This window comes from Mixophyes fleayi, chromosome 5, assembly GCF_038048845.1.
Source record: "Mixophyes fleayi isolate aMixFle1 chromosome 5, aMixFle1.hap1, whole genome shotgun sequence".
NCBI lineage: Eukaryota > Metazoa > Chordata > Amphibia > Anura > Limnodynastidae > Mixophyes > Mixophyes fleayi.
Genome location: NC_134406.1, coordinates 261,541,825 through 261,569,000, shown reverse-complemented (window position 1 = coordinate 261,569,000; position 27,176 = coordinate 261,541,825). Strand labels below are relative to the sequence as shown.

General features: G+C 42.4%; 1 protein-coding gene across 2 annotated transcripts in view; it reads right to left on the bottom strand.

The window, feature by feature from the left end:
* COLEC10 (collectin subfamily member 10) overlaps positions 1-27,176 on the bottom strand; it is a 74,569-nt gene that overhangs the window by 37,339 nt on the left and 10,054 nt on the right. Inside the window, exon 1 of one of the 2 annotated variants that reach the window (XM_075211410.1) lies at positions 19,043-19,148. The exons of the other annotated variant lie outside the window; for it this stretch is intronic. The gene's annotated coding sequence lies outside the window, so the exon portion shown is untranslated. Of the gene's footprint in view, positions 1-19,042; positions 19,149-27,176 lie in introns of those variants that run through there. 2 annotated transcript variants of the gene reach the window in all.

Sequence of the window (27,176 nt, the reverse complement as noted above, 5' to 3'; positions counted from 1 at the left end):
TCCTACAGTGCCCAATATGACCACTAGATGGCAATGTAGAGCACACAGATTCAAGCCTTATATTTATTGTAAAATGTACATTTATATACTATGCTAAGATAGGATTCATACTTATCACTCTTGTGTATATTACATCTTACAAATATGCGGACATGCAATGCTCTTAGTTTTTCATAATTACGCCTTATTGACTGCCTCGGTCATAACAAGGTATAGTACATAAATACACAACTTCAAAGTCTTGCCGGCTATCAGCTTTTTACCACTATATTCATTAATGTTTCCATAATGTGAAACATGACCAGTAGAGAGTTGTGTGCGGCAGGATCACGCGCCTCTTAAATACATGTCAAACACGCCACATACATATATTGTTGTATCTCTGAAAACCAACCTCTTCAGACAAGCTTATAATATTCCTCAACCACCCTCTTAACCTCACTACATTACCCGTTACACAATTTCACACAAGACAACTACCCCCTGACCAACATTGTTGTGTGACGGGATCATTTAGCTTATGAGTCACTTTTACCTTTGCAGTCTGGCTGGGCCGAAATACAAAATGTAGACTTAACCTCATGTATCAAACTCCCATTGTCCCATAGATTGTAAGCTTGGGAGCAGGGCCTTCTCACCTCTTTGTCTGTTTTACCCAGTTTGTGTTTTAGTTTACTATGTTTGTCCCCAATTGTAAAGCGCTATGGAATATGTTGGCGCTATATAAATAAATGATGATGATGATGATGATGATCTTTGACATGCAGTTGACGCGCATATGTGGCGTATGGGCTCATGGTGCACTACAGTCCACAATCCCCAATCATTTTAATCCACCATTGCTAAGGGCGGGTAGCTTTGGGGGTGACAGGCGTGAAAGGTTCCGTAGCCACTGACAACCCCGAGAATGTAGTAATCATTCTTCTGCCCGTATAACAAGGTGCTATAACACACACATAGGACATCATAAAATTGAATTTGCATTGTGTAGTTTTGAAGTTTCATTAATGACTTTTAATCACATTATATCTGATTAATTGTCTGGGGCTGTAAATGCTTTGGTATCATTTTATTGTGCGAGACCAACTCCTTTGAGGGGAAATAAGGGAAGATTGTGCGAGAGTGTCCTGAAAATCACCTGGAAATTTAGATAAATGTGCAGAAACTTTTTAAGGGTAACTAATGTAAAAATGTGTGAAGTACTGACATACTATGCATACTTAACCAGTGATGTCATAGTAGCCACACGTGTGTGTGTGTGTGTGTGTGTGTGTGTGTGTGTGTGTGTGTATATATATATATATATATATATATATATAAAATACAAAAAACGGTGCGCACAGTTCATATAACAGACAGTTGAGTCTTAAAACGTGCTTATTCGTGACAACTCTCTTTTCCACGAAAGTTCAAAACACCAGCAGGATATAGTCTGCGTGTCCTTCCCTTCTATCACCCGATCTCCAAGGGGGAACAACCAACTCCTAAAACATCAAACAGACAGGGGCGCTTCCATGGTGCATTAACCAAGTAAAATGTTTATTTAAAACAATAAATTTGCACGTACCAGATGGTAAATATTTTCAGGCATATATAACACAACAGCTCAGTTCTGATCTCCAGACACGGACAGCTCAATCTGAGGCAGTTTCTAAGTCAAAGAGAATCCACAGACACCTCTACGCGTTTCATCTCTATTTTTTTTTTTTTAATTCATTCTTTTTTCCTTTAAGAGCTGGAATGCAGTTTATGCTTCTCAAAAACAAGTTATCTCATATTCAAACAATGTTCCAGATATCAGTCACTGCAGGTGTTTGTAATTACCTTGTTTTTATTGACTGGTAGCAGCTGGTACAAACTACTCCGTATCTGTCTTTCTCTCATTATTAAAGGCCTTGAACTTCTGATCCATAACACAGGTCTGCGAAATTTTAACACTACGTTTTTTTTCATGAAACGGTCCTCTCGCGCTCCAGTAGAAGGTTTATTGAAAGTATAGGGTGTGCAAGAGGCAGCCGCATTGAAAGCTATTCAATTGTTTTTGATTTCGGCGATATGCTGTTTTATCTTGCACCTCTTTGGGGTGTGCTAAAAGTAAAAAACCTCTGAAAACTATTTGAAATCATGTAATAATGTGAAAAAAAGTTAAACTAGGGCTACCACTAATGCCTAACATGTAAAAGTTGATTTCTTGTGAAAAAATAATGAAATAAAAACAATCTAAAAATTAAAATCACTAATTAATTATATTTATGTATGTTTTTGGTACAAATATGTATGTACTAATGTGTTTTGACATGGTATAGATGATTCTATGTTAAAAAATAGTTCAATAAAAAGATATGCTAAATAAACTACTGTAATGTAGATATTATCAATGTGTAATACAATCTAATGTATGAAAATGTATGCAAATCCTTTTTTTTGTGTTATACATGACTGCGTTAAAACTCCCCTTCACTCCCCTAAAAACTCGCAAACACAATGATTAACGCGCGGGGTCAGCTTTCACTCTTTTTCAATTGAATTGCAGGAGTATTCACGCTGCGTTAACTAAAAGTTAATGCTATTGAAGTTAAAAACCCGCGGTAATTTTTTTTTTAACGCTGCAGGGAAAAAAAAAATCTTGCGGAAAATTGAATTATATTCTTAATTATACTCCTGTGAACATCAAGAAATAGTATATAAAAACAATTACCACATCACATTTACCTATAAGGGGGTTACATACATTTTTAAGAAAAAACAAGAAGTTTAATTGTTCTTGACATATTTATTGTGAAATACGAAGAAGTGTAGATGATATCACTATGTTTTTGTCTTAATTACATAATAAAATAACAATAAAATCAAACAATAATAGAAACAAAACCATAATTTTTTTTAAAAAAATCGTTAATATCTTGTTATTTTTGTCTTCAAACTCCGTTTTGTCGTTTTTCGCTTATAAGTTTTTCCTGTGTCGCCTCTGTGTATCATCCAGCAGTAGTCAGCCGTCATTCTGACATCCCAACAACCCTGGTATCTTCTGACATCCCCCCCCCCCCCGACAATCCTGCGTGCGCCCCTGATGTACTGTGTGTGTGTAGTGTGTACTGTGTGTGTGTAGTGTGTACTGTGTGTGTGTGTATGTGGTGGTAGGCAGGGGTTAAAATGAGCCGGCACAGGTGAAAACTGTGTTGCATCTGTTGTATTTGGTTCCACCTTCGCCAGCTCACCTTGTAGTTGCAATTGCTGTGTGTGTGCAATGTTCCTTTAGACAATATGGGGTTTAGGCCCTTTGTAAATTTCAGCTCCAGGCCCATGTGGCACTGGGCGGGGGGAGGTTTTATGATGAGAACTGAATGGCAACGTTCTATATTAATGACTGAATTCATTTAAGACAATGTTTTATAATAAATGTAGGCAGAATACATTTATTATTTTAAAGAATATGAAAAAAATGACTTATTCATAAATATACGTTTTGCAGAAAAACGTGATGTGATATTTCATAACTATATTGAAGGTTTATTATTGTGAGATTATCAGTACTTGCTTATTCTTTACTGTGCTTGTTGCCAGCATGATCAAGTGTTGCTTTAACTGTTATCCTGTAGAGAAGACTAATTGACCATTCAGCAGTCGTATATGTGCCAAATCTACCAGTTGCTCAATATTGTAGCCAGTGGTCGAAGTGAAAATTTAGAAGTGGTGGTATGAAAAGTGTAATGGGAACGAAATGTGATAGTGCTACAATGAAGGCTATAGGAGAAGTGGCGGTATGACATACCCCATATACCCCCCAATCCACCACTGATTGCAACTATTCTACCATCATTCCTACATTTTATTGGTTTCTATCCCATAATAAAACTGTTCTTGCTTACTTTCCTGGAATTTCCGGGAGGCTCCTGAATTCCTTGGAGTCCTCTTGGAAAAGTAGGCTTCCACCTGGATCATGGCAGAGCTGAGATTTAATGATGCAATACGCATCATTAGGCCCCCGCTACGCAATGCCGTGATTCTCGGCATTACATAGCACGCCCCCTCCCACACTTATCAAAGTTGTTGAGCATGGTCATTTGACCGAGGGGGGCCGGTACATCTCCTGGGTTGATGTGACCAAGTGGGGGCCGGTACATCTCCTGAGTAGATGTGACCAAGTGGGGGGGGGGGGCCGGTACATCTCCTGGATAGATGTGACCGAGGGGGGACCGGTACATCTCCTGGGTTGATGTGACCAAGTGGGGGGCCAGTACATCTCCTGGGTAGATGTGACCAAGTGGGGGGCCAGTACATCTCCTGGGTAGATGTGACCAAGTGGGGGGCCAGTACATCTCCTGGGTAGATGTGACCAAGTGGGGGGCCAGTACATCTCCTGGGTAGATGTGACCAAGTGGGGGGCCAGTACATCTCCTGGGTAGATGTGACCAAGTGGGGGGCCAGTACATCTCCTGGGTAGATGTGACCAAGTGGGGGGGGCCGGTACATCTCCTGGATAGATGTGACCGAGGGGGGACCGGTACATCTCCTGGGTTGATGTGACCAAGTGGGGGGCCGGTACATCTCCTGGGTAGATGTGACCAAGTGGGGGGCCAGTACATCTCCTGGGTAGATGTGACCGAGGGGGGGGGGCGGTACATGTCCTGGGTAGATGTGACTGAGGGGGGGCCGGTGCATCTCCTGGGTAGATGTGACCAAGTGGGGGGGTCGGTACATCTCCTGGGTAGATGGTGTTTATAGCAGTCGAGAGATTTCACACAAATGCAATGGTTTTGTGAAACTGGCCTCAGTCACTTTTATTCAGTAAGAAAACAAAAGGAAATTCCAAAATAAGCATCTTGCTGTCCGGCTCTAACTAAACACCGGTCATCCCTGACTAACAAACTAAGACAAAACAAAAAGACGTTTCAGCACAGTTACTTACAGGCAGATATCATGCTTTCTCTCACTGTCCCCAGGCAGTAAGAGACTGACTGAGCTGAGCTGCAGTGTCACGGGCACTAGGAGTCTTTACCCAGGGATCACCAGGTGATAGGCTTACCAGAGCAGTATAGGTGGTAATATGGTACTCTGGTAGCGGGGTGATCACGGAACAGGAAATAGCAGATGATGAGATGCTCAGGAAAGTCTATGACTAGCAGCACTGGCAATATGGAAGTAGTAATACACGAGGAACTGTATGGACAAAGGACACGTGAAGGTAGTCAGTGGTCTGCAGTAGCAAGTTGTACCACTGCTATAGTGAGGAGGGATGTCCAACAGAAACGAGGAGGTGATGAGAGTCAGCGGTCTGCGGATAGCAAGTTGTACCGCTGTCTGAGTGAAGGAATGGAATCCAAGTGGAGGTATCCGGGGAGTCAGTGGTCTGCGTTAGCAAGTTGTACCACTGCTATGTGAAAGGATACTGGAACGGGTGAAACTTTAAACAGGAGTCAGTGGTCTGCTACTAGCAAGTTGTACCACTGAATATATATGTGAGGAGGTGCACGGGGAGAGACTGCAACACAATATATACACGGGCACCTTGACTTTGATCCACAGTAATATGCACAATATAAATGTATAAATGACTGAACAACACTGCCAATGTAGAAAGTCTCTTGAAGTAATCCAGCATGAGATAACACAGTCAATGATGGCAATAGAGTCAGCAGATAGTACACTCCAGAGGAGAACCAACACAGTCAATGATGGCAATAGACTCAGCGGATAGTACACTCCAGAGGAGAACCAACACAGTCCAGCAAGGTATGCAATACACAGCACAGTCAATGGGAAGTATGCATACCGTGGTTCAGGAGAAGGCAGTCAGACAGGAGTGCAGAGATACCTGAAGGGCAGGAGGCCGGCAGGATCCAAAGTCCCTGGATGGGTGAAGCGGTGGTCTAGCAGGTGCAGCGCACAGGTAGGTAGACCAGCAGGGAACACAGGAAGGCGTGGAGAGCGGATCAGTAGTAGATGGATGAGTAGCGCTGAGAAGTAACAGCAGCGGGTCTCTGCGGGAACACGGAGGTAGCCAATAGCAACCAGTAGGTGCAGTAACGATGGGACACCGGAGCAGAGTTGAACTGGAACAGTTGGTCACGGAGAGTAGCGGGTAGCAATAGTGGCAGCAGACTCAAGGAAACACGGGAGAGTTGACAAGGGCTGAAGACTGAAGCGCACAGAGGCAGCGGATAGGAATCAGCCAAACAGTCACGATGAAACACAGACGGGTTGCAGGTTGAAGACTGTAGTGCACGGAGGCAGCGGATAGGAATCAGCTAGCAGTCACGATGATGAAACACAGACGAGTTGCAGGTTGAAGACTGTAGTGCACGGAGGCAGCGGATAGGAATCAGCCAAACAGTCACGATCATGAACAGGTGAGTGGATGTGAATGAAAGACTGTAGTGCACGGAGGCAGCGGATAGGCATCAGCTAACAGTCCCAATGATACATGGTAGAGTTGAAGTGCTTAGAAGACTGTAGTGCACGGAGGCAGCGGATAGGAATCAGCTTACAGTCACGATGAAACACAGTAGATGGTAGAAGTGGTATGGGAACCACAGTAGTAGAAGTGGTTTGGAAACCACAGCGGTAGAAGTGGTTTGGAAACCACAGGAATCAGCTGGGCTGAATAAATGAGGAAACACAGGAACACCTTCAGAGACTCATGGGGAATGAGACTCCAAGATCAAGCAACGTGGTGTTGACCACAGGTGCTTAATATAGGGAGGTTGCCTGATCTGCCAATTAGTTAAAGGAACATACACTGGAGGTATGGAAAGGGCTGCGCATGCGCAGTCCCTCAGGATGGAGGACGGCCACGGTTCCTAAATGTCCGGGAAGAGGCACTCACGGTCCGGTGATTGACAGTACCCCCCCTTTTAAAGGTGGGCACAGAACGCCTGGAACCGGGCTTGTCCGGATTTTTGGAATAAAACTTCTTCAAAAGGGCAGGAGCATTAAGATCTTCAGCTTTGATCCAAGAGCGCTCCTCAGGACCAAAGCCCTTCCAATGAACGAGGAAACGGAGGACTCCTCGCGAAATTTTTGCATCCAATACCTCAGTAATCTCGAAATCCTCCTCCTGGTGAACTTGAACTGGCTGCGGAGCTGAGGGAGGAGTTGAGAAACGGTTGATGATAAGAGGTTTGAGTAACGACACATGAAAGGCATTGGAAATCCGAAGATTCTTAGGAAGAAGAAGTTTAACACATACTGGATTGATAACTTGAATGATCCTATATGGACCAATAAAACGAGGGGCGAATTTCATAGATGGAGCCTTCAAACGAATATTTTTGGTAGATAACCAGACACGATCTCCAATTTTTAGTGGTGGAATAGCCCGCCTCTTCTTATCTGCGAAAGACTTATATTTGTTAGATGTCTTCTTTAAACAGGTTTTGACCTGAGACCAGATATTTTTGAAGGTCTGACAAGCAGTCTCCACAGCAGGAACTTGGGTGGGCGGGAGGGCAGGAAATTCCGGAAAAGACGGATGGTGACCGTAAACCACAAAGAATGGAGTTTTGGATGATGACTCATGGTACATGTTGTTATGGGCGAATTCAGCCCAAGGGAGCAATTCTACCCAGTTGTCTTGGTTGGCTGAAGAGAACATCCTAATAAAGGTCTCAAGATCTTGATTGACTCGTTCTGTTTGTACGTTAGATTGCGGATGGTAAGAAGATGAGAGTGCTAATCGTATGCCCAAGGTTTTACAAAGGGCCCGCCAGAATCTGGAAACGAATTGTACTCCTCTATCCGACACAATCTCAGACGGACATCCATGGATGCGGAAGATTTCTTTAATGAAATGTTCAGCCAGAGTAGACGAGGAAGGTAAACCGGACAGAGGGACGAAATGAGCCATCTTCGAAAATCTGTCTACCACTACCCAAATAGTATTGTGATTCTTACTTGGTGGCAAATCAATAACGAAATCCATACTAATATGGGTCCAAGGCTTGGACGGAATGGGTAGTGGTCGCAGCAACCCTGCTGGAGTTCTGCGGGAGGATTTGAACTGAGAACATAAATCACAGGAAGCAACAAACTCTTTGACGTCTCTCCTCATTGAAGGCCACCAGTAACTACGAGAGAGAATCTCAAAGGTCTTGTGTTCACCGGCGTGTCCAGAAAAACGAGAGGCATGGAACCACGAAAGGATTTTCCTCCTCAGAGTAGGAGGCACAAGGGTCTTCCCAAATGGTAGCATTTTGGTGGATGAAGCAGCCAGAGAAATACATTTGGGGTCTAGAATAGCATGGTTGGGAACCTCTTCTACATCAGAGGACGTCACAAAAGCTCGAGATAGAGCGTCAGCTTTCTTGTTCTTAGCGGCTGGTTTGAAGGTTATAATTAATTCAAAACGGGAAAAGAAAAGAGACCATCTTGCTTGACGAGGGTTCAAGCATTGAGCAGATTGCAAATATGACAAGTTCTTATGATCCGTGAAGATCGTCACCGGATGGCGAGCTCCTTCCAACAAGTATCTCCATTCCTCTAATGCAGCTTTGATGGCCAGCAACTCCTTGTCCCCGATCGTATAATTTTTCTCTGCGGGCAGAAGACCCCGAGAGTAGAAGGCACAAGGATGTAATTTTTGTTGCTCCGAGCGTTGGGAGAGAATAGCTCCTAAGCCCACATTAGAGGCATCTACTTCTAGGAAGAAGGGGAGTGTCACATCAGGCTGTCGCAGAATGGGAGCAGACGAGAAGGACTCTTTGAGGATTTGAAAGGCTTGGAGAGCCTCAGATGACCATTGCTTAGTATTAGCCCCTTTCCGAGTTAGGGCCACAATGGGAGATGCAATGGATGAAAAGTCTTGAATGAAGCGTCTATAGTAATTGGCAAAACCTAAAAAACGCTGGATGGCACGAAGAGTAGTTGGCTGAGGCCAATGTAGTACAGCATTTACTTTGTCTGGATCCATCTTCAGGCCAACTCCGGAAACTATATACCCCAAGAATGGAATCTGGGGTAACTCGAATGAACATTTCTCCAATTTACAGAACAACGAGTTCTTCCGTAGTCTGGAGAGGACCTCTGCCACATGTTGGTGATGAGAAGGCAGGTCCTGTGAGAAGATCAATATGTCGTCCAGGTAGACAACGACACATACATATAATAAGTCCCGAAAGATCTCATTGATGAAACCCTGGAAAACCGCGGGGGCATTACACAGCCCGAAGGGCATTACTAAATATTCGTAATGCCCATCTCTGGTGTTAAACGCGGTCTTCCATTCGTCACCGGAACGGATTCTAATTAAATTGTAGGCACCACGAAGATCCAACTTAGTAAATATCCGAGCTCCCTTGATGCGATCAAATAGCTCAGTGATCAGCGGAATGGGATACCGATTCTTGATAGTAATGGCGTTGAGTCCACGAAAATCTATACAAGGGCGTAATGATCCATCCTTCTTTTTGACGAAGAAGAACCCAGCTCCAGCGGGAGAGGTGGAAGGTCGAATGAACCCACGCTGGAGATTCTCCTGTATGTACTCAGATGTGGCTTGAGTTTCAGGTAACGAGAGAGGATAGACCCGACCCCTGGGAGGAGTCTTGCCAGGTAGAAGGTCGATCGGACAATCCCAAGAACGATGAGGAGGAAGACGTTCAGACTGAGCTTTATCAAACACATCGGCATATGAAGCATACTGAGGAGGGAGTCCCGGGGAGGAAGATGAGATGGAAGATTGCTGTACTTTAAGAGGAATAACTTGAGAGAGGCAACGATGGTGACATTCAGACCCCCAAGACGTAACTTGCCATGGAAGGCCTAAGACAATCGGACTTGTCGTAACTGGAAGAATTAAAAACGAAATTTCTTCATGGTGTAGTACACCAATCTGAAGGGTTACTGGAGACGTACTCTGGGTGATGAGACCATTGATGAGGCGTGATCCATCTATAGCCGTCACAGTAATGGGTGTTTTTAAAGTGATCACTGGTAGGGACCATTGATTCACTAGTGATTTAGAAATGAAATTTCCTGCTGCTCCAGAATCAATCAGTGCTTGAGACTCAAAGGATTTGGTAGCAAAAGAAATTGTAACATCGAAAGCGCAGACTTTAGATTTCATAGACAATGGAGAGGACTCCAAGGACCCTAACTTCACCTCTCCAGAACTAGTTAGGGCCTGGCATTTCCCGATCTCTTAGGGCAAGAGCTGAGCATATGCGTGGAATCAGCACAATAGATACAGAGTCTATTCTTTACTCTTCGTTTCCTCTCCTCTGAAGATAATTTGGAACGTCCTATCTCCATGGGAATCGCAGAGGATGGAGCTGGACGAAATTGAGGGTTGGAACGAAGAGGTGCTTTGACAGCCGTTGTTTTCTCAGACTCTCTTTCACGAAATCTCATATCTACACGATGGCAAAGAGAGATCAAATCTTCTAGTGACGAAGGAAGTTCTTGGGTAGTCAGTACATCCTTAATTTTATCGGAAAGCCCCTGCCAGAAGGCGGCAACTAATGCTTCAGAGTTCCACTGAAGTTCAGAGGCTAAGATCCTAAATTGAATGACATACTGTCCTACTGTATGGGAGCCTTGTCGCAAACGAAGAATGCTGGAAGCAGCGGAGGTCACACGACCTGGTTCATCGAACACACTTCGGAACGTGGAAATGAATTTGGCACTATCTTGTAGAATTGGATCGTTTCTCTCCCACAGAGGGGAGGCCCAAGCCAGGGCTTGTCCAGAAAACAATGAGATAAGATAGGCCACTCTGGAACGATGGGTAGAAAAATTTTGAGGTTGAAGTTCAAAATGGACTGAACATTGGTTAAGGAAACCTCTACAAGTTTTGGGGTCTCCGTCATATTTTGACGGAGTAGGCAGGTGTAGCGTAGGAACTGTAGACACCTGGGATGGCACTGGGGAAACGGAGGAAAGCACAGGAGCTTCAACATTAGCTGTAACGGTCTGTCCAGATGTTCCTTGGGAGGTTAAAGATTGGTAACATTGAAGTAACAGCTGTTGGCGAGCATCCTGTTGCTCCACACGGCTGACCAGATGCTGCAGCATCTCTTTAGCGGTAGGTTCCGTATCTGGGTCTGTCATGGCCTGATCTTACTGTCACGGGCACTAGGAGTCTTTACCCAGGGATCACCAGGTGGTAGGCTTACCAGAGCAGTATAGGTGGTAATATGGTACTCTGGTAGCGGGGTGATCACGGAACAGGAAATAGCAGATGATGAGATGCTCAGGAAAGTCTATGACTAGCAGCACTGGCAATATGGAAGTAGTAATACACGAGGAACTGTATGGACAAAGGACACGTGAAGGTAGTCAGTGGTCTGCAGTAGCAAGTTGTACCACTGCTATAGTGAGGAGGGATGTCCAACAGAAACGAGGAGGTGATGAGAGTCAGCGGTCTGCGGATAGCAAGTTGTACTGCTGTCTGAGTGAAGGAATGGAATCCAAGTGGAGGTATCCGGGGAGTCAGTGGTCTGCGTTAGCAAGTTGTACCACTGCTATGTGAAAGGATACTGGAACGGGTGAAACTGTAAACAGGAGTCAGTGGTCTGCTACTAGCAAGTTGTACCACTGAATATATATGTGAGGAGGTGCACGGGGAGAGACTGCAACACAATATATACACGGGCACCTTGACTTTGATCCACAGTAATATGCACAATATAAATGTATAAATGACTGAACAACACTGCCAATGTAGAAAGTCTCTTGAAGTAATCCAGCATGAGATAACACAGTCAATGATGGCAATAGAGTCAGCAGATAGTACACTCCAGAGGAGAACCAACACAGTCAATGATGGCAATAGACTCAGCGGATAGTACACTCCAGAGGAGAACCAACACAGTCCAGCAAGGTATGCAATACACAGCACAGTCAATGGGAAGTATGCATACCGTGGTTCAGGAGAAGGCAGTCAGACAGGAGTGCAGAGATACCTGAAGGGCAGGAGGCCGGCAGGATCCAAAGTCCCTGGATGGGTGAAGCGGTGGTCTAGCAGGTGCAGCGCACAGGTAGGTAGACCAGCAGGGAACACAGGAAGGCGTGGAGAGCGGATCAGTAGTAGATGGATGAGTAGCGCTGAGAAGTAACAGCAGCGGGTCTCTGCGGGAACACGGAGGTAGCCAATAGCAACCAGTAGGTGCAGTAACGATGGGACACCGGAGCAGAGTTGAACTGGAACAGTTGGTCACGGAGAGTAGCGGGTAGCAATAGTGGCAGCAGACTCAAGGAAACACGGGAGAGTTGACAAGGGCTGAAGACTGAAGCGCACAGAGGCAGCGGATAGGAATCAGCCAAACAGTCACGATGAAACACAGACGGGTTGCAGGTTGAAGACTGTAGTGCACGGAGGCAGCGGATAGGAATCAGCTAGCAGTCACGATGATGAAACACAGACGAGTTGCAGGTTGAAGACTGTAGTGCACGGAGGCAGCGGATAGGAATCAGCCAAACAGTCACGATCATGAACAGGTGAGTGGATGTGAATGAAAGACTGTAGTGCACGGAGGCAGCGGATAGGCATCAGCTAACAGTCCCAATGATACATGGTAGAGTTGAAGTGCTTAGAAGACTGTAGTGCACGGAGGCAGCGGATAGGAATCAGCTTACAGTCACGATGAAACACAGTAGATGGTAGAAGTGGTATGGGAACCACAGTAGTAGAAGTGGTTTGGAAACCACAGCGGTAGAAGTGGTTTGGAAACCACAGGAATCAGCTGGGCTGAATAAACGAGGAAACACAGGAACACCTTCAGAGACTCATGGGGAATGAGACTCCAAGATCAAGCAACGTGGTGTTGACCACAGGTGCTTAATATAGGGAGGTTGCCTGATCTGCCAATTAGTTAAAGGAACATACACTGGAGGTATGGAAAGGGCTGCGCATGCGCAGTCCCTCAGGATGGAGGACGGCCACGGTTCCTAAATGTCCGGGAAGAGGCACTCACGGTCCGGTGAGTGACATGCAGCCTTTTACCTGCACCACTCAGGTGCAACTCCTGATTACCAGCAGAATCACTGGTAACTTGGAAGACCAGATTAATGGGTCTAATGGATGGAGCCCGCCCTCTCTCTCCTTCCATAAACCCCGGGACCCTTTTCCGGCTTTTCAACAGACCCATAGCCCTTTAACAGCTCACAGACAATAACATTTTCCTGGGGTTTTAAAATGAGTAGGTTAGGAACCTAAGAGAAATATACCTGCCATCATACGACAATCCAGTGACTTTGTCACAGTATATATATCCAACTTGTTTCTAGATCGTCTGTTATTCTGCACATAATACATTGCAGGCTCAGATCCCTGGAATGCTTGATAGTCTAACGATTTTCTTACACATTCCTGCAGCCCAGCGCATCCAGATATGCATTTGTTTAGAAACATGAACACATCCCTCAGTCACGGCTGTGTTTATACTGGTTATCTCAGAAATTCAAATTGCTCTTTCCTCGTGAGAAATCCCAGCTACCGCTTTCAGAAAAAGTAATTAAAAGAAAACATTTCCTATGTTGTTTGGGGCAAACATTACCAGGAAGCAAAGGCTTTATTTACATTTATATTTGAGAGTACATTGAAATAACAAATTGAAAGAAAAAAGCAAAAAAAAAAGTAATGTACCATATGGAAGCTGAATGAGGGATAAAAGCTATGGTTTATTCCTGGGAGGCGGTGAGGTAGTGTGGTTGGGAGAAGTAGGAAATCGGTGGGCGCTGTGGGTTAAAAGGTTTATATAAGGATGCAACGGAGCAGGGGGAAGGGGAGGGAGAAAAGGGGTAGGTCAGGGAGTAAAAAAGAGGAACGGAGGCAAATAAAGCATGATACAATAAAAACTGAAAGATGGAACATAGAAAATAATAAAAAAATAAACTATAAAACTAAATAAAACAATATGTACTATACATATAAAACTCAATTTAAATATAGATATACAAGTAAAAATAATGTTAACATCTAAATCTGATTATAGAATGAATAGTGTTGAGCAATGGGAAAAGGAAGTGAAATGAACAAAAAATAACCAAAATATGAAAATGACATTAAGAGATCAATAGTTGAAATAAATAAAATAAATAAATTAGATATACAAATAAATAAATCTCAAACTGTGACTGTGGTCCTGTGTGTAGGAGTAAACCAAGCGTTTCGCCACCAGTGTCTACTTCTGTGGGTTCTTCTTTTTGCAATAAAACAATGCAAATGCAAACTGTATGATAATCTTATATTAACGCTATGGGCCTGATGCATGTTCAGACCTATGCAAGTTTGCATAACAGTTTGCATGAAATAACTCTGCACAAGCTCAGGAAAGGACCTTGCACCAATGCATGCAATTGCATGTGGGAATGCGAATGACTTACAACTGCCCGCGACTTGAGGGGCGGAACATGGGAGGGAAGGGGTGATTGACGTAGGCCCTGGACAGTAAGGCTGAGGGCACTCTGATTCAAGTCCTGTGTTTCTCGCAACTACGCTTGGGTTCAGTTGTATCATTTGCACCAGCTACAGAGCAGGTGTAAGCGCTGACTGATAGTGATGACCAACATGACATAGTATTTGTGTTAAAAACTACAAGTGTCGTGCCACTAGCTAGCACAGAACATGTGTACGCAAGCAAGAGAGACATTGGGCCTTATTCATTAAGGAAAGTAGAGAAGAAAAAAAAATGAGTAACTTTAAACCTTGGCAAAACCATGTTGCATCGGAGGGAGGGTAAATTTAAAATGCAAGAACAGATTTATAATTGGGATGGGCATGTCCTAGATAAACTTTTAATGTTAGTGTAAAAATAAAGCTATCAAGTATTTGCGTCCTACATGAAAAAACAGCCAGTATTTTCCTTATGTGCAAAATAATAAACTCATTTGCATTGGAACATGGTTTTGCCAAGGTTCAAAGTTAATCATTTTTTTTTGCTTTACTTATTGAATCAGGCCCGTTGTATGCACAGTACACAATCAAAGCATCTTTATTTATGTATTTAATGTAAAAAAAATATGTTTTGTTTTTACAATCCATATTTTTCTATTAATGATTTAACTGTTAAGAGTTGTTCATTTATTTCATAATAGAATTTTTTTTATGTGCATTCTGATGTGACCTGCACTCTCTCTCTGTCTGTCTGTCTACGTACTGCAAATAACGTTTTAGGCAGAGCGTATTTCCAATCGAAACACATCTTGAGATACGCTTCGATTTGAATATGGTCGGAACTATGCCCAAGTTCTGTGCACTTTTTTAAAAACAACTTGTGGACTATGTGTTAGACTTGCGGGTCACATACCCTTACTAGTTTAATTCTTGTTCAAATGCTTAAAGCCATTATTAAGTGTCTCATGACATCAAAATTGATTTTTATGCTTGCAGGAGTCACAGGTTGAAGTCAGTATTTTACCATAGAAGTGTATGGTCACTTTTCTGCTGCACAGATTATGCCATCTGGCACTCCAATGTCCATAAGGAACCTGGTGCTGAGAAAATGTTCTTTCAGCATAGCAGCATCTACACAGTGAGCCACAGGCTCAGTTATCAACCAGTTCACACTTGTCCCTCTCATCTGTGTAGATCAGGGAATGACCTGCTGCTACTAACTAGCTGCCAGCACCTGAGCCTTTTTTCAGGACTATATTAGCAGCTTCTTGAGAACCTGTGCTATTACTTATCATTGCTTATGTGTTTACCTTTGGCTTTGTACGACTACCCTTTTGGCTTTTAAGCCTTCTGGTTCTGGGCGACTACCATATTGGCTATTATGCCTTGGGGATCCTCTGAACATGTCTTCAGTAGGGAGCTCCCCTCTTCTATATTGGGAACATCTTGCTCACTAAAACACTGTGTGTTTTCTCCTGTTACTAGTTGAACTCTATCAACCGTGTTCACCAATTTAGTAATTTGTCTTATATTCCAAAGGAAATTCTCCTTAAAATATATGGGACATGTGGAAATTGTTCTTAATTTGCAATCCAATGGATTATCTTGTAGCCAATGAGAAATATTCTTTTTTTTATAATCCAAGACAATTCTTGTAATCCATGGGAAAATCTGCATCACAGAACGACAGTAAATTAAATCGACTGAGACTTCCCTTAGCTGCTCAGCCAATCACAAGCGGTTTCCCCCCGATAGCCACAATGAGATTGGCTGGTGGTGAGTCCCGGGTACTCCTTGCTTTTGCCACTCATCAAAAGAAATTAAACTGAATCTCTATTGATGTGGCAAAAACAAATGACAATATTGGAGAGCTCCATACATGCCAATGGCCCATTCATTTCAATGACTTATTCATTTCATTGGAATTTTTTAAATGCAGCACACAACTCCTTTGAATTGAATGAGCCATTGGAAGTAATGGGCCTTTAAAATAAACATGAAAAATACAGCAGAAGACAGGTTAAACCGCTCTTCCTAAGCCCTAGAGGATACGTAGACAATGCGCTCCAATGGTTATAAATGGACTTTTACATTGAAATGGAAAGACACAAGTATAAGTGAAAATGGGTATGGACACATACATTATAATGGGTGTTATTTTTTTTTACATGTGTTTGGATGCTTTGCACTTGCATTAAAAAGGTGAAGAACAAAATGTAAATGCCAGTGGGTACCCGGTCTAACTGGTGTAGATTAGTACTGTATGGTGAAAGCAAAGAATTAGGGCCTGATTCATTAGTGATCTTATCTTGTGGAAAAGTAAGGATGCTTATTTTAAGAAGAAACGTGGGAGATAAGAGTGAAGTTAAGATGGATTTTCATCTTAACTTAAGAAATTCTTCACTTATGCAGTGGATTTTGCTTCTTATCTCCCTTTTCTGGGCATGCCCTGAGTGGATTTGCTTAAGATAAGCAAAAAACGGCAGATAAGATCACTAATGAATCAGGCCCTTAGACTGTAATGTTAACACCTCCCCACCACTCCCAAAAAATCAATTAGTAATACATTAGCCAGAAATTTTTAAGGTATACTTCATAATTCGAAGTGATTAGGCATGTCCACTGCACCGCTATCCTCTAGCTGCACTCTTATGTAGTACGTGGGAGGAAGTGCGTGCTAATTCACCCGACACATGTTTTTCACTCTGACGCTATCTAGCTTCATCTGTTGTTAACAGTTATTACAAATGGTAATGAACAGCAATGTTTGACAGCAGCTGACTTATTAAAGGTTTCTACAGTGGCTTCTACAGTGACCCATGCTTGATTTGTGTCTCCACCATCCGCTGTCTCTCTTCGTTCCATCCATGACGCACCACCGGTAGTTGCTCAGAAATGCCATCCACTAAGGACAGCTATTTTATTGGTGGCTGATAATGCTGCTGCCTTGTAATAACACACACTTCCCCATCCAACGGCTACAACTGTTATTCTTTATGTATTATGTGTTAAATAGAAATATAGAATTGATGGCCGATAAGAACCACTTGCTCCATCTAGTCTGCCCATTATTTAACCATGGTAACATCAAACCCTTTCTGTGAAGTACTTTTTCCTCACATTTCCTCTGAACCTCCTTCCCCTCAGTGTCAGTACATGTCCTCGTGTTCTAATACTTCTCTTCCCCCCAGTGTCAGTACATGTCCTCGTGTTCTAATACTTCTCTTCCCCCCAGTGTCAGTACATGTCCTCGTGTTCTAATACTTCTCTTCCCCCCAGTGTCAGTACATGTCCTCGTGTTCTAATACTTCTCTTCCCCCCAGTGTCAGTACATGTCCTCGTGTTCTAATACTTCTCTTCCCCCCAGTGTCAGTGCATGTCCTCGTGTTCTAATACTTCTCTTCCCCCCAGTGTCAGTACATGTCCTCGTGTTCTAATACTTCTCTTCCCCCCAGTGTCAGTACATGTCCTCGTGTTCTAATACTTCTCTTCCCCCCAGTGTCAGTACATGTCCTCGTGTTCTAATACTTCTCTTCCCCCCAGTGTCAGTACATGTCCTCGTGTTCTAATACTTCTCTTCCTTTGTAGAATGTTTCTCTTTTGTACCTTGATATAACCCTTGATATATTTGAAAGATTCTATCATGTCCCCCTTTCCCTTCCCTAATACATATTAAGATATTTTAGTCTTTCCAGGTAAGTTTTGTGCTGTAGGCCATGCACCATTTTAGTTGTCCTTCTTTGTACAGTCTCTAATGTATTTATATCCTTCTGGAGATATGGCCTCCAGAACTGAACACAGTATTCTAGATGAGGCTGCACCAATGACCCATACAGTGGTATTATTACTTCTTTCTTTCTGCTATTGATTCCTCTCCCAATGCAGCCAAGCATCTGACTTGCCTTCCTCATTGCTTTGTTACATTGCTTACCTGCCTTTAAGTCATGAGCAGGGCCCTCTTTCCTTGTGTGCTCGTTCTACTGTTCCTTCACCCTCTGTATCTCTTGGCCTGCTTCACTAGCCCTGTTTTCCCTGTTTTCATAAGCTTTGGCCTTCTTGCTGATTTCTACCATCCCTTTCACTATCTGTCCCAGATATAATCTGATTTGCTTTACCCTGTTACCTGTGTTTGTATACATTATTGTATCATGTTGTGTCTTGGTTCTGTATATGTAATGTACGGCGCTGCAGATCCTTTGTGGAGCCTTATAAGTCAAAGATAATAATAATAATAATAATAGTGACTCCTAGATACCTTCCCTCCTCTGTAGTTTCCATTATAGTGTCATTAAATACTATATTTAGCCTTTTGGTTTTGAGACCCAAATGCATGATTTTGCATTAAACAATATGATCCCCTCAGGGTACACCGCTGTGTAGTATATCAGCACTAAATAAAATATAATAATAATAATATAATCTATTTTTGCTAAAATAGATTATTTCAAGGCTAACATATTAATAGAAGTGATTTCAAATATTCCAATAAAAGATAACTTTAACGATTAAGGATTAGCATTTTTAGTTAAATAATTTGTACAAGATGTATCTGGACATGTTGGGCAAATAATCTCAGAAATAAATAGAGCTAAAGTACTGTATACAGTACCTGCCACTTAACCCATGCATGTCTTTTTGCTGCATTAATATCTTGCGGTGATTAGCTAGATAGAAAGATTTCCCTTTTGTTCTATTAAGAAATGGACTCACTATGTTAAATGGCCACTGGGTGGAGCTCTGTCTCTCCACCACCAGCCTCCCTACTCCCCTTCCTCATCACTGGTCTAGAGGACTGGACGGGCCGACATCAGTGCCAGGTTGTGGAGAATCAATTAACATGCTTTCTGTATACAAAACAAAAAGACAGTTGTCAGTGCTTATCCTTTACACTGCATATCTGTGTGCGTCTAGCAAAATGAAAACATGGGGTATTAGTTCATATTTTGATCAAAACATTTAAGCCTGCATCCCAGCGTCAAGGGCACCTCATTATATGCAGGTCCTACACTGACCTATATGCTTTAAACACCATTAAAATGCAGTTAAAATCAGATGCACTCACCTTCCAGGTATAGGGGTTTACATCTAGCAAGGGCTGGCTTGCGGGCCATACCCAAATGTGCCTTAAATAGGCTTAATGGACAGCTGCTATGACAATAAGGCAATATTTTGAAACAAAACCAGAGAAAAAAAACAAGCCCACGCTCCGTATATTCCACATTATATATGGTACCAGTCAGGGCCGCCTTCAGCAATCATGGGGCCCAGTATGGGCCCCCTGTGTTCCCCGGGCCCCCACCCCCCCATGAGCCTCCGCTACTCTATCTTCAGCCTGTGACAGCCAGATCACATGATCGCAGGGGGAATGAGTCCTCCACCCCTGCGATCGCATCCTGGTGCCTGGCTGTCACAGTGACAGCGGAGACCAGCAGCGGGCCCCAGGTAAGTCTGTGCTGCGCTGTTGTACGGGGCCCCCTGGTGAGCCCGGGCCCGATACAACAGTACCCCCCGTTACCCCCCTGATGGCGGCCCTGGTACCAGTTGCTTGGCAAAAAGCCCGCACTGGTTTTTATCTTATTAACCACTCTCCTCATTGGGTGTTCTCCCAGGAGACAGTATAGGGGATTATTATTATTTTTTGAATTATGTGTCTGTTACTATCTAGTTATATAAATAATAACCTCTAACCCACTGCTTTTAGCATTTCTTCGAAACATATTTTTCAATGGCAAAATGTGTTCCCCAATTGATGGATTGTTGCATATCAGTCTAAACTTATGCTGTGTAAGTTCTTACATGAAGGAAGACCACAGACACGTTAGAACTACGTACTCGCGCCCTGAATGTTCTTAATAAAACTATATCATAAAACACAGTCTACGAAAGTTGTCCAGAATATTGCAATACTGAATCTGACCCATGGGCCGAGAGTTGAACAGGCCTGGGGGGTATATTTACTAAACTGCATGTTTGAAAAAGTGGAGATGTTGCCTATAGCAACCAATCAGATTCTAGCTGTCATTTTGTTAATCGCACTAAATAAATGAAAGCTAGAATCTGATTGGTTGCCATAGGCAACATCTCCACTTTTTCAAACCCGCAGTTTAGCAAATCTAGCCCCTGGTCTAAAACAAACAAAACAATTGTCGTATAGGTGGTTGCTACAAACCGTCCTGGCTATTTGTTTGTGTGATGAGTAGGATCAGATGTTTTGGGCTAATTATTGTACAAATACACAAATCTATAATAATGCATTCTCTATATAATTTAAGCCATAAATAACGTTGGCTGTGTAGGCCTCCTTAGTCATTTAACTAGAAAGCAACTGAATTCACATAAAATAAGATCAAAACCTTGACGACTCCCACTCATCGCAGAAGTGCATGATCTCCGTCCAAGTCTGTGAGCCCGTAATGACTCATACTCAGCATTCTAAATACAGGGTTCTGTGCAGACACTGCCGGCACGATGACACATTAAAATATATTTTATACATACATAAGTATATAAATCACATCATACATGTAGACAGAATAATTGTCTTATTTGTTTATGGAAATGATTCATCATATTATATCACAAAAATTCTATTTATTCAAGAGACGTCTATTTTAATGAAAAGTCTCTTATTAACATAAAAAGGTTAAATAACATGGAGTGACAACCACAGCCTTCCCTGACAATAGATATCTATATATAGAGAATGGTGTGAGTCAATTTACTGTCATTTCTATTGTAGCGAGTTATGTTGACCAATACTATATTGAAATGTTTTGTGTTTAAATCAGGTGATTACAGGAGCAAATACATTAAGAATAGGTATTAAGGAATTTATAAATTATCTCTTATGTGTTTAGGCACATATAACACACAAGTAAACCCGTGCATGATACTCATGCATTCTAGTCAAATCAAGCTACTTAAGGTGTTAAAAAGGTTCTTGTCATGCATTTGGGGCTAGGCCAGGCCTCCTCAGGGGAAGAGCGTTACTTCCCGACGTAAGCGCCCTTTAACGTGGTTTTGTCCACATGTCACCACCTCATCATTCTTCTCCATCACCTCATCCTTCATCTTCATCGCCACATCCTTAATCTCCATTGTCTTACTGTTCTAAAACCTCTCGATACACAACGTTTCTGCTAAACACCTTATTGCTGTGCTCAATCAGTCTTCCTTGAAGGGCAGTATTCATAACCTGCACTTTCACATCACTGCTTCTCCGTACTCGTGAAAATGCGACATACAATTGTCCATGACCAAACACAGGCTCTGGTAAATAAATACCCACACGGTCAAGAGTTTGAGCCCTCAACTGGTAAATTTAGCCTTTACTACCCCTCCCACGGGGGGAAGGGGGGATGATGGAAGTTAACTGACTTCACTATTATAATTTTTTTGTCAAATAATGTCAGTATACCAAATTTCAGGTCAATTGGATGAGCCCTTTCTGAGAAAATAGTTTTTTCCACACACACAAACACATACACACACACACACACACACACACACACACACACACACACTAACACATGCCGCTAGGCTTATATATATTAGATTTCTTAATATATTTTGATGTTATTTCTATTTATTGAATGGTTCAGCGCCATCCTCACTTTTCATGATGAAAGCGATGCCTGCGTCAGGTTAACAGCGGAAGTTCTATCGTATGACAGGTGGAGATCATTTTCCCTTCCACTTTTATGATACGCTGACGGAACGTTTCATTACTTTAGAACGCTGCGGTTTCCTGGACAGTAAAGCTTCCTGAAGTGCCCGTCAGTTCCACTACGCATGCGCACGAGACTGGCCAAGCAAAGTGATAAGTTGGGATTTTATTGCTAAATTGTGGTGATAACAGATTTTATTTATATATATTTTATTGCTGTGATAAGCGGAGATAAAAATATCAATGCTTGTTAATAAATAGGCCTTTTAGTTATATCATACATGGACAGTCTCTATTTGAGGGCTGTGTCCAAGCATTCCGATCAGGAGAGCTTTGTCCCGGGGGTGGAAAATTAGGGAGGTATGTGTCATTCACTGAATGGGTGCCACGTGCATTGGTGCGAATGACAATTGAGGAGTTTGGAGGGGAGGGGAGGACAGTACGGGGCAGCCTAGCACTTCAAAAGTGGCATGACAATGCCCCATCATGGCATAATGTATATGTTTATATGTATTAAACAGTAAATAATCAAAAAGAAAGACTGCGCTGTGAAAGGTGATTCAAATTGATAATGCCATAATTGAAATAACACCCATTTTATTGCAAAAAGATGGCTGCAACTAATGACTGTAAATTTAATCACAAATATATAAAAGACAATTTAAACATATAAAAAAATGTTCGGTATGTTGCTGAATCAGGATAATCTCCTTATATATTAGTCCAGCTCCATAAGTGAATGGTGACCATTCAAATAATATATACCACTTTGCTCCAATTAAACGGAGGATAATTCCAGGTTATTAAATAATGTAGCGGCCCAATAGGGCAGAGTTCCGTTGTACTATAGGCTCAAATAGTAGATTTATACAGTCTGGCAGTGAATTCGAAATTCAAATAATTAAGATTCCATAATATTGACAAGTGATAAACTTCGTTCACTTGCTGCTCCCAGATATTGAAAGGAGTGTAAATGTTACCGGTACCAATAAAGAGATTTTCAACCCTCCGGAGGGACTAGAGGCACTCTAACTCTCCTCTCACGGTGGACTCAAGCGTGCCACAGCGCTGATTGAGTTATCCTGCACTTGCAGGAGGTGTGCTCCTTCAAAAGATGTCTCTTCGGCAACAAAGTAGATAATACAAGTCTTCCTATTCAATAGGTCCCCTTAGGAGCATCAAGATAGACAGCAACTCAAAACCATCTCGTGCTTGGTTCCGTGACTGACCGGCTGACGCGTTTTGTGCTGATCTCAACACTTTCTCAAAGTTTAATGGTTAGTCCTAATAGAGCCTTAAACAGTACACAAGGGGGGGTCCTGCTGCCCAGAAACACACCACACAGACACACTTGAATCAGTTTTGTGGGTTACAGGTAGATTTATCAAACCTTCTAAAAACGAAAAGTGGCCCATAGCAACCAATCAGATTGTAGCTATTATTTATCTAATGCATTCTAGAAAATATATGTAATCTGATTGGTGGCTATAGGTGACACCTCCAGTTTGACATTATGTTAAAATCATAGAAATAGTTAAAAAATATTTATTTGGTTATGTCAGTTTCTGCTCTTCAAATAGAGGTAATTACATTTGTTTTAATCATGGTGCTGTATTTTTTGTACACTATATTATATTAGTTCCGCTATTTTTTATAGGAAAAGTTATGATATAAGAGACATTTACGATGTACAAGAATATGACAGTTGCACTTTTTGTGAGAGGCCATGTACCCTGTGACTCAGGTCAGGGCAAAGAACTGCTCGGAAACAATAAAAGAAGAGCTGGTTTGTGTACTGTAATGCACCACTTTACAGATTATGCAGTTCTAAGGCTCCAAAAAGTTCTACTGCACAACAGAAAGACCCGTCTGGTGCCTCAGTGATCGAGGTACGAGGCACAAACACAACACATCATCATCACCATTTATTTATATAGCGCCACTAATTCCGCAGCGCTGTACAGAGAACTCATTCACATCAGTCCCTGCCCCATTGGAGCTTACAGTCTAAATTTCCCTAACATGCACACACAGACAGACAGACACAGACCAAGATCAATTTTGATAGCAGCCAATTAACCTACCAGTATGTTTTTGGAGTGTGGGAGGAAACCAGAGCACCTGGAGGAAACCCACACAAACACGGAGAGAACATGCAAACTCCACACAGATAAGGCCATGGTCGGGAATTGAACTCATGACCCCAGTGCTGTGAGGCAGAAGTACTAACCACTAAGCCACCGTGCTGCCCCAACACAGAAATTGTCCATTCATATAGTGGACCGGTTAATCTGGGAGGATCATTGTCTGCTCTGGCCACACATGACTGAGGGGGCAAAAACTTCTGAAGCTTCTCATCTTCCAACCTCATTTACCAACATAACCATTAAGGATTATATTGATTCCATTATTCAGTTTCACACTAATTCTGGGGCCACGCATGCAGCAGTATAAGGGGGCCAAATGCCCGTTATCACAGTGTGTGGCCAGCGTAGGAATTAGGAGGATCATCTGCAGTATCTTGCGACAGTAGTGTTGCTGTGAGTAGCTGAGCATATTTAGTGGATTATTTTCATGGATACATTTCTGTTATATAAATACATTAGTAATTTCTATGTTAGGATATTTCAGCTGGAAAATTAAAATAGATACATCATATAGTAAATCAATTATCTGAGTAATTTTTCATCCACATAATGAAATATATTCACTTAAATAAGTAACCAGGAATGTTGCGTGTTATAGAATAGCAAGATTAGTTGTGCCAAATACATCTGCCCCTTGTGCCCACTCTGGACGGACCTTCCTATCCTGTTGAATGCCTACCAACAACTGCTAAAATCTACTGTCGCCAGTAAAGTACACCCTGCCCTTTCCTCATCTCATCCCTGGTTTTCCTTGGTCTACATGCCGGAAAGTTGGACTTGAGTTCTTAGGAAACCGTGATGTCACTTGGGATGGGGTCAGTGTCCGTATCTGCACAAATATTGTACATCTAAAAGAACCAGATTTTGCCAGTTATGTGTCACCAGCTAGTGAGTTAAAATCCCCTCGCTGAATATGTACATTCTACTATAATGACAGGTTTAGTTTAACAAACAAATTTCACACGTAACGATTTTCTTTGCCTATTCTTGGCGCAGTTGCTCAGGAGAAACATTGTCAGGATGAAATGTAGATATAGCTCTGGATGCTCACTACAAAGTCCGCCTAGCTGGCCTGCCTAATGCACATCAAGGGATATGTTTACTAAACTGCGGGTTTGAAAAAGTGGAGATGTTGCCTATAGCAACCAATCAGATTCTAACTGTTATTTTGTTGAATGTTCTAAATAAATGATAACTAGAATCTGATTGGTTGCTATAGGCAACACCTCCACTTTTTAAAACCCGCAGTTTAGTAAATATACCCCTAAGGCGCAAATTTACTCTCTGTTCCTGGAAGATGCCTCCACAGACTAGAGGTGGGCCTAGGCGTGCAGAGAGCTGGAATCATTTCAAGAGCTACACTGTGTAAATGTCACATCAATGTCCGCCTCTTAATGCTTTAGAAAAATGATTCGCGCTATATAGATAATCATAATAATTATGACTTTCACTAAATGTAACATTTTTTTTTTTTTTCTCCTAACTTACTTCATGCTGCCACACAGCACGGAAAGCCACCCTATCCACCCGTGTATCTCCTCTCCATAGCCTCATCGCCCAAATCTCTTTTGCATAGTGACGCACCTGTGTACATACTATGCAAAGAACAGCCGCACTACAGCCATCTTTTCCCATCCACCTGCACAAATTCAAAGGACCAAAGCTGATTTTGTGCTGCATCAGAGCCAAATTGACATTTATAAATAATGTCCTGAGTGTACAAAAATAAGCAGCTAAATCTATTATAGTTTTGTTACATTACAAAAACATTTTTTGCCGACAAAAGGAGTTTCATTATGACAGTTACTCAAATCCTCAAGAGACGTCGTGTAAACGTGTAAATGCCACAATCCAACCTCCCATCACTTTATAGCCATGCCCTTCTGTGACAGGATGGACCGCCTATGCCACCTTGTCTGTTGTTGCTGGGAACCGGCTGGGCCTACTTTGCCACCGTCCCCTTTTGTTATTCCAAATATGTCCCTCCTGCCGAAGTAGGAGGAGCCTGCTGCCACCACTGGGCTCCTTTATGGCGCCCAGAACCACGTTCCTTCTGGGTAACTGTTGCTGCTAGTGTACTCCCGTGCTGGTACACTTGGGCTGGTACACCTGACCGCTTACTATGGATCAGGGTGCTGTGAATGGATCCCCCTTGGCCTATCACACTGGCTAAAGCTGCAGGGTAGCGGCAGAGCGGTGGTACTGGAGAGCTGGGTCCAAACCTCAGAAACAGTCGCAGGACGGATTAGATTTAGGTTCTAATCTTTTAGGTCACAGTAATACAGCAATATTGAAGTTGTTTTCAAGTAGGTCTTTGAAGCAAGTGATGTTTATTTGCTCTCACACTGGTTGAAGGTACCAGGTGATCAGGTCAGATGGAACATCAGAATGATACATTTCAGTTTACAAGGACTGCCTTTTTATACTATTTTCGACACAGCCTTAGAGGCTATTTTTAGAATTAGCATGTAAACTATTTACCAAAACATAGATTTACATGCATTGCAAAGCTAACAATATTTACGCTTATCTGTGATATCTTGAAACCTTGCTGTGATATCTTGCATCTTAATTTGGACACAGTGGACACCTGACACAAAGTCTAATTGCATCTTCCTATGACCCTCACACATCAAAAGGTCTAATTAGCATGCGTCCTTACTTCCAACAGTTGGAGAATACACATTTCCTCCACAGAAAAGAATTCCCCAAGAAAGTTGCAAACCCCAAACAAGACATTTCCTTACACCAAGATATACAAAAGCCTTTCTAAACAAAGGCTTATTATATCAGATGTATACATCAGAAATAAGGCATTTCCTCTAGAAGGGTTAAAACAGACAAAATGAATTTTCTCCCCCTGGTCTCAGAAATGAAAGATTTCCCATACCAAAATTTATACAGGGGCATATTCAATTGACGGCGGGATCGCTGAAAATCCCGCGCTCGAAAAATATTACCGTTAATACGGTAATATCTCGCTGAATTTCAGCGAGTAAATTACCGTATTAACGTTTTTTACGCGCAGGAT